This window comes from Rana temporaria, chromosome 5, assembly GCF_905171775.1.
Source record: "Rana temporaria chromosome 5, aRanTem1.1, whole genome shotgun sequence".
In the NCBI taxonomy this organism is placed as follows: domain Eukaryota; kingdom Metazoa; phylum Chordata; class Amphibia; order Anura; family Ranidae; genus Rana; species Rana temporaria.
This window is the reverse complement of record NC_053493.1, coordinates 152688379-152696362: the sequence shown is the minus strand read 5'-3', so window position 1 is coordinate 152696362 and position 7984 is coordinate 152688379.

Genomic DNA, 7984 nt, shown 5'->3' with positions numbered 1-7984 from the left:
CCTCCCTGGATTCAGAATATACCAAGATGTCATCCAAATAGACCACCACACACTGCTGCAACAGGTCACGGAAAACATCGTTGATGAATTCCTGAAAGACTGCGGGCGCATTGCACAACCCAAAGGGCATAACCAAGGATTCATAATGACCGGTCCTGGTGTTAAAGGCGGTCTTCCACTCATCGCCCGCCTTGATCCTTACCAGGTTATATGCCGCCCTCAGGTTGAGTTTGGTAAAGACCGTGGCCCCTTTAAGGCGATCGAACAGCTCGGAAATCAAGGGTATCGGGTAAGCGTTCTTGATCGTGATGCGATTGAGACCCCTGTAATCGATGCAAGGCCTCAACTCACCGCCCTTCTTTTTCACAAAGAAAAATCCAGCCCCTGCCGGGGACGAGGATTTGCGAATGTGACCACGGGACAGCGCCTCCATCACGTACTCCTCCATGGCCTCATTCTCCGCAACCGACAGTGGATAGACCTTGCCGCGAGGAGGAACGGCACCAGGTTGTAACTCAATGGCACAATCATATGGGCGGTGCGGAGGTAGGGCAACTGCGCGTACCTTATCGAATACATCCCGGTACTCCTCGTATTCAGGAGGCAACAGAGAGTCCGAGGAAGTACACAGCAACTTGACAGGCCCATGGATGCACTTAGCCCCACACTGTGGTGACCATGAGAGGATCTCGGCCGATCTCCAGTCAAAAGTCGGATTATGCTTCTGGAGCCAGGGGTACCCCAAGACCACCGAGTAGTGTGGAGACGAAATAACTTGGAAGCAGACCGACTCTCTGTGAGCGGCACCAATGGCTACCCCCACTGGAAGGGTCTCATGAGTCACGTGTGACGGTTGGAGGGGTCTGCCGTCTATCGCCTCTAGAGCCAGCGGGCAACCTCGAGCCTGTAGAGGAATGGAATTGGCGGAAGCGAACTCACTATCAATGAAAAAAACACCAGCACCAGAGTCCACCAACGCCTGGGTCGTCACCGAGCCCCCGACCCAGGAGAGGACAACAGTGATCAGTGGTTTATCAACACGGGAAACCGGGGACGAGGAGACTCCACCCAAGATCTGCCCCCGACAGGATCTCAGGTGCGAGCGTTTCCCGGACGGTTCGGACATGCCAACCGAAAATGCCCATCGAGACCACAGTACATGCATCGGCCCTCGCGTCTCCGGAGTACCCTCTCCCCCTCGGACAAGCGAGCAAACCCCAGCTGCGAGGGTTCACCCCCAGACAAGTCAACACCAGGAGGCGTGGGAGGAGAGGGAGGCACGGGTGGGACAGCAAACGTAGGCGCCAAACTGTTAGGAGGCCTCCGCAGGCTCACCTTAAAGGAAGGTCTCTCCCTGAGTCTGGTGTCAATCAAAATCAGGAAAGAAATAAGAGCCTCGAGCTCCACTGGTAGGTCCTTAGCTGCAACCTCATCCTTCAAGGCATCCGAGAGACCATGAGAGAAAGCAGCGACCAGGGCCTCATTATTCCAACCTACCTCTGCTGCCAGGGTACGAAACTCAATGGCGTATTCGGCTACGGATCGTGAACCCTGTCTGACGGACATAAGGAGCTTCGCAGCAGAGGCGGCGCGAGCCGGCACATCGAATACCTTCCGAAGAGAAGCAACAAAACCGGAAAACTCGGCAACCACCGGATTGTTGTTCTCCCATAAAGGACTGGCCCAGGCCAAGGCCTTGTCCGAGAGCAGCGAGATCAAGAACCCCACCTTTGATCTCTCAGTGGGAAAGGCATGTGGCAGCAACTCGAAATAAATGCCCACTTGGTTAAGGAAACCTCGGCACTGAGTTGGCTCTCCCCCAAATCGCTGTGGAAGGGGGGCAGAACCGGACATACCCCGAAACACCGCAGGCGCAACAGCAGGTGTCGAGGTAGACTCTGGCGCAACAGTCGGATCGGCCGTAGGAGCGGGCCCAGGAGCGACGACCGACCCATCGGCAACGGGAGCAAAATGAGCCGTGCGTTCAAGCAGGGTTTGCAACGCCACGGCGAACTGACCCAACAGGGACTCCAGCTGATCAAGTCTGGCAACCAGCGTGGGTAGCGAGGATGGCTCTGTACCGTCAAAATTCATGGCTTGGTCCTAATGTTACGGAACCATGAACCAGACGTACAACAAGAGATAAGTGAAAATAAGAAGGCTTTATTGAAAATCAAGCTGTAAAGCAAAAGTCCAACGGATGGTGAAACCAGAGGTCAGGAACCAGAAGGGTAGTCAGACGAAGCCAGGATCAGGAACCAGCAGGGAAGTCAGACGAAGCCAGGATCAGGAACCAGCAGGGAAGTCAGACGAGGCCAGGATCAGGAACCAGCAGAGAAGTCAGACAAAGCCAGGATCAGAACCAGAAGCAGCAGCAGTCTTAGAAGCATGTGCACACAGGAGGACCAAGCAAGGAACTGAAGTCACAGACCTCCTATATATGTGAGCCAGGTATCCAGCTCCTCCCAGTGGAAAGGAGGAGCCGCAGGGTGGGAGGCTACAAGAGACCTAGAAACCAAGATGGCCGCCAGCACATGTCAAACGAAGGAGACAGGAGAGAGGTAAGACCATGACATCTCTGCTTGGTGAGCTGCTTGTTGAGCTACTTGTTGAGCCATACACACTGTCTGAAAGCCAAGTAGGTAGGCATTGTGGTGGAACTCACTGGGTCATTGAGGACCAGCGAAAGAGTGCGAGAGAGCACAATATGTACATAATGTAGCACAATATGGAGCGGTAAGCTGTTGAGTCCTAGCAAACTGTACCAAAAACATGCACAATGTCCCATTCTGATGGAAATGCATTATTAGTGACAAACTCTGAGTGGGGACAGGTTGTGCTTTCAAGTCTACTTGAAGCATATGTATGAGTCTATCGCTTAACCTAAAGGGGAGATTTACTAAAACTGGAGCATGCAAAATCTGAGGCAGTTCTGCATTCTCAGCTTCCATGTTAGAAGCTGATTGGCTACGATTCACAGCTACAGCAGAGTAATAAAACCATTAGATAGACAGACAAACAGGCAACCAACATCACATAGCTTTCTTTGTGCATATTTCATTTAAGAAAGAACTCCGGGAAGAATAAATCTTTTTCAATTTAGTTATGTCTTAATGAAAAATAAGTCAGTTAATTAAAAATTAGCCAGTGCTTGATTGCTTTGCAGAGTATTCTCCAAAACATGGTTACAAAAGGGCAGAGCAAAAGGAAAACCTCACCATCTACTGTAAATACTGCTGCACCTTCTTTGCCCAGTCACAGGCTGGAGTGAGTTCTTGACAAGGCCACGGCGTTTTTACAGCCGCTTTTAGGAGCGTTACAGCTTAAAAACGCTTCTCCGTGTTATTCTATGACCTCATGCCCACACAGACGTTAAGGAGCTCTAAGTGGCATAGGCGTTTTTAAGCTCCAAAAAATAAAACCAGGACCTGCGCATTTTGAGGCTCCAGCGCTAGAGCTGTAAAAATGGCAGATGCCAGTAAAAGCTGTTAAACGCGGTTTAACACAGTATACAGAGTGTTAAGCCTCGTCAGGGGTTTCTATGCCTCTATTCAAAAGCAATGGTTACCTATTGGAGCCCATTGATTTGAATAGTAGTCGCACCAGAAGTCAGATCATGATGATCTGACTTGCAGGGCGACAAGTGTGCTGAGGATCTTGAAGGGAAACCCCCCCTCCGCCACAGTGAAAAAAAATTGGCGTGGGGTTCCCCCCTAGGATAATATCAGACCCTTCGGTCTGGTATGGATTTTAAAGGAACCCCCACGCCAAAAAAATGCCATGTCAGACCAGACCCTTACCTTAGCACGCAGCCCCCAGTGCCCCGGTCCCCCACCCTATGTGAATGGGGTGCATTGTACCCCTACCTATTCACCCAAAAAATTTCAAAAATAAACACAGTACACAGGTTTTTAAAGTATTTTATTAAGGCAGCTCCGGCGTCTCTTTCGATTTCTTCTCCCCCTCTCTGGCTCTTCTCCCTCCTCCAGTGATGTCTTCTTCCTCTGTCGGTTCTTCTCCCTCTCCAGCTTGTCTCCTTTCGCTAGCGTGGCCAAACGTGCATTGATACCAATGCAAAACACAGATACAATTTTAACGCTGCCTTTTTCCTGGGATCGGTACTAGCTTTACAGCTCATTTTTTATAACGCCCTTGAACATGAGGCCAGCATATGTTCTATTTTTATGGTGTTTTTTTTTTTAAATGTGCAAAGAGAGATCATACAAACTCTTGCAGATTAAATCAAACTATATATAACATTTAATTAAATAATAACAGATAAAGATATTAAATGTGAAAATACTGGAAAAATATTGGAAAAATGTAACAATAAACTTGTGTGACAAGTTGGGGAATTTGTAGCTCAATGGTAGTTTACTGCACATCAGAATAACCTTATAGGGCTTTTTCTGTCCACTTTTATTTAAAAGCAATACAAACGTTCATATAGAAGTCTTCTTACTCAGGGGGTTCTCACATCAACACAATAAGAAAAAATAACATTCAGCCTCGTTGCTCTTTATGCAGCTTTACTGCTCAGCGTAGTATTTTGGTCTTCCTGACAATCACGCTGTACCTCACCTCTGTGTTCTTTATGCAGCATCCCAGCTGTTCCGTCTATCCCAGACCGTCACACTCTCAGGCTTATGCCTTAATCTGTCCTGTCCTGGACAATATGCTGCAACATGCCCTTCCTAAGGTTTCCTTGCAACCACTGAGGCCTTGTACACACGAGAGGATCGTCGCACCGTTTCCAGCGGATAAATCCTCTGGCGGATTTGGATCTGATGGCTGTACACACCATCAGATCGAAATCCCCGCAGAATACATCCGCGGTGACGCGGCCGCGCCGTCGCCGCGACGATGACGCGGCGACGTGCGCGACCCTGGAAGGTAAATACTTCCACGCATGCGTCGAATCATTACGACGCATGCGAGGGATGATCCGGTGAGTCTGTACAGACGACCGGATCAGTCCGCTGGACTGGATTCCAGCGGATAGATTTCTTAGCATGCTAAGAAATTTTTATCCGCTGGGAATCCGTCGGATGGATTTTTATCCGCCGGGAAATGTCCGCTAGGCCGTACACACGACCGGATCTATCTGCTGGAACTGATCCGCGGATCAATCCCAGCAGATCGATCCGGTCCTGTGTACGGGGCCTGACACTCTCAGGAGGGTGGAGCTCTAACCCTGTCTTTAAGATAAATGCAGCACACACCTGCATTATTCGTGAGCTTGCTTCCCAGAAAGATTGGCCCAAATAGCCATATAAAACAGTGACATGGGGTCACCCTGCCACATTTGTCTTTCGCCTAGGAGTTCCTGTCCATTTGTTTTCCAACGGCTTTGCAGATGATCAAACCAGAAGTGTACATGTAACAGCCCTGGGGAAAGACTAAAGCCTGGGACACACTAATATCTGGGTTAAACGAGAAAAAAAACTGACAGCTCTGGTTGGAGCCGCTGTACTACTATCCGACGTTAGTACAGCGATCTCTCCTCGTTGAGCTGCTGTGTTCTGATAGGGGGACGACCCCCCCACGCCAGAACACTCTGGTCAGCTGCTGGTTTTTCAGCATGCTCGTCCAACAGGAGCCGGCCAAATGGCCAGCTTCTGTCAGACCCGCTGACATACACACAAGCTGGTTTTTATTGAACCGGCAATGTCTCCGGACATTCGGCCCATATGTACTAGGCATAACTTTTTACAAGTTTTGGCTGTGGTATATACGAGAGTAATTGGTATTGTTGACCAGTTGTAACCCCTGGAAAGTAGCATTACCTTTCAAGGAAGATAGCAAACATTCCTTCAGTTGGTCAGTTTGTAGTAATGACATTCCTGTAGCATTAGGTTAGTCCAGTGTTTCCCAACTCCAGTCCTCAAGGCACACCAACAGGTCATGTTTTCAGGCTTTCCATTATTTTGCACAGGTGATTTGATCAGTTTCACTGCCTTAGTAATTACCACAGCCGTTTCATCTGAGGGAAATCCTGAAAACATGACCTGTTGGTGTGCCTTGAGGACTGGAGTTGGGAAACACTGGGTTAGTCAACGGAAAACTATTCCTATACCAGGCTTGGAAAGCATTCTTATGTATTAGTGCGCAATAATAGGTAAAATTAAATTTCTCCATAAGCATAATATAAATTTTACCTTCAAATGATTGCTGCAGACTTATATTCCGAAAACATCATGACAATGAAAACCTCAGGATAGTTCCAGCTTTTTCATGCAGTCCTGTGAGCTCCCTCATTCAGTGCACCGGATGCCATTCCAATGCAATAACATAGTCAGCCTGTGTAGAACACAGGTGGCCATTTTTTTCAGGGAGAACAAAAAAGGACTCTTGTCTGCTAGTAAATTTTTTTTTTATAATATCCACCTAGAGCGCATGTTTGAGTATATGTAAGCATTGCAGCAAAGCATTTTTTTTTTTTCATGGTATGAGTTTAAAGATACTTGTATACTTGTATACTTGTAAAGAGCAGTTGTATACCCTTTTTTTTACTTACAGGTAAGCCCATAATAATAATAATACTAAATGTATGTATGTATGTATGTATCTATATAATATAATAATAATATAATAATATATGGTTTAGGAGATTTGCATGCAGCTGCTGACGTCACCATTGAATGAATGAAAAACTTATATAGCGCGGCACATGCAAACTGAATCGCCTCTGGGCGCTGGTTGTTCGTGTCTCAATGACATCAAAAGAGCTTCTTCTGAAAGTCAGGTGGTTTTCCTCCAACCGAATGCTGGTTGGTAAAGCGTTCCATAGTCTAGGACCTTGAAAAGCAAACCTTCTTTCTCCTTTGGACTTGTATTTGGTTTTTGGTACCTTGACCAGATTTTGGTCGGTGGATCGCAGAACGCGTTTGGAATTGTGAGGTTCTATCTTGTCGCAAAGATATTGCAGAGCCTTCCCATGGATGCACTTATGTGTCAGGCAGAGTGCTTTAAATGCAATTCTGTCTTTTACTGGCAACCAGTGAAGGGTTCTCAGCGAAGGTGAGATTGATTCCCATGTTTTTTTCCCAGTCACCAGTCTGGCGGCCGTATTCTGTACGACTTGCAGACGAGAGATTTGGTACTTTGGGAGTCCGAGGTAAAGGGCATTTGCATAGTCCAGTCTGGAATTTACGATTGTTCCCACCACGACTGCTACGTCTTCTTTGGGGATAAATGGAATAAGTCTGCGTAGTAGGCACAACAGATGGTGCGATCCGCTGACTACTGACCCTATTTGTGTGTCCATTGTCATGAAGGCGTCGAAATGACTCCTAGACTTTTGACTTTGGAGCTAGGGGTGAAGATTTGGCCCAGAATGGGCGGCGGTGTCCAGGTTGTTGCTAGTTGACTCTTTCGGCTGGCGTGAAACATAAGAAGTTCTGTTTTGGAACTGTTGAGTTTAAGATAACTCTTAGTCATCCAGTTTTCTATCGAAGAGAGACATTTCTCTAAACTGAGATGATGATCCTTTTTGTTGCAGATGCGAAAATACAGTTGCGTATCGTCTGCGTAAGAGTGATAGAGTAGTTCTTGGCTACTGATAATATCAAAGAGAGGGTGAAGATAGATGTTGAACAGCACCGGTGACAGGGGGGATCCTTGGGGGACTCCACATGGCACCGTGCGCTTTTCCGATGTGAAAGATCCCAGTTTCACTGTTTGTGATCGGTTTTCAAGAAAGGAGGAAAACCATGGTAAATCACCTTCTGCGACTCTGGCTATCTCGGCCAGTCGCATCAGTAACATTTTGTGGTCTACTGTGTCAAAGGCTGCGCTTAGGTCCAGCAGAACGAGGAGACAGGATTCTCCTTCGTCTGCGGCCTCGAAGGCATCGTCCCATATTTTGAGTAAGGCCGTTTCTGTCCCGTGTCCGGGACGGAAACCTGATTGAAATCGATCGAGTAGATTGTGGGTATCTAGATGCTGTTGCAGCTGTTGTACCACTATTTTCTCCATTATCTTG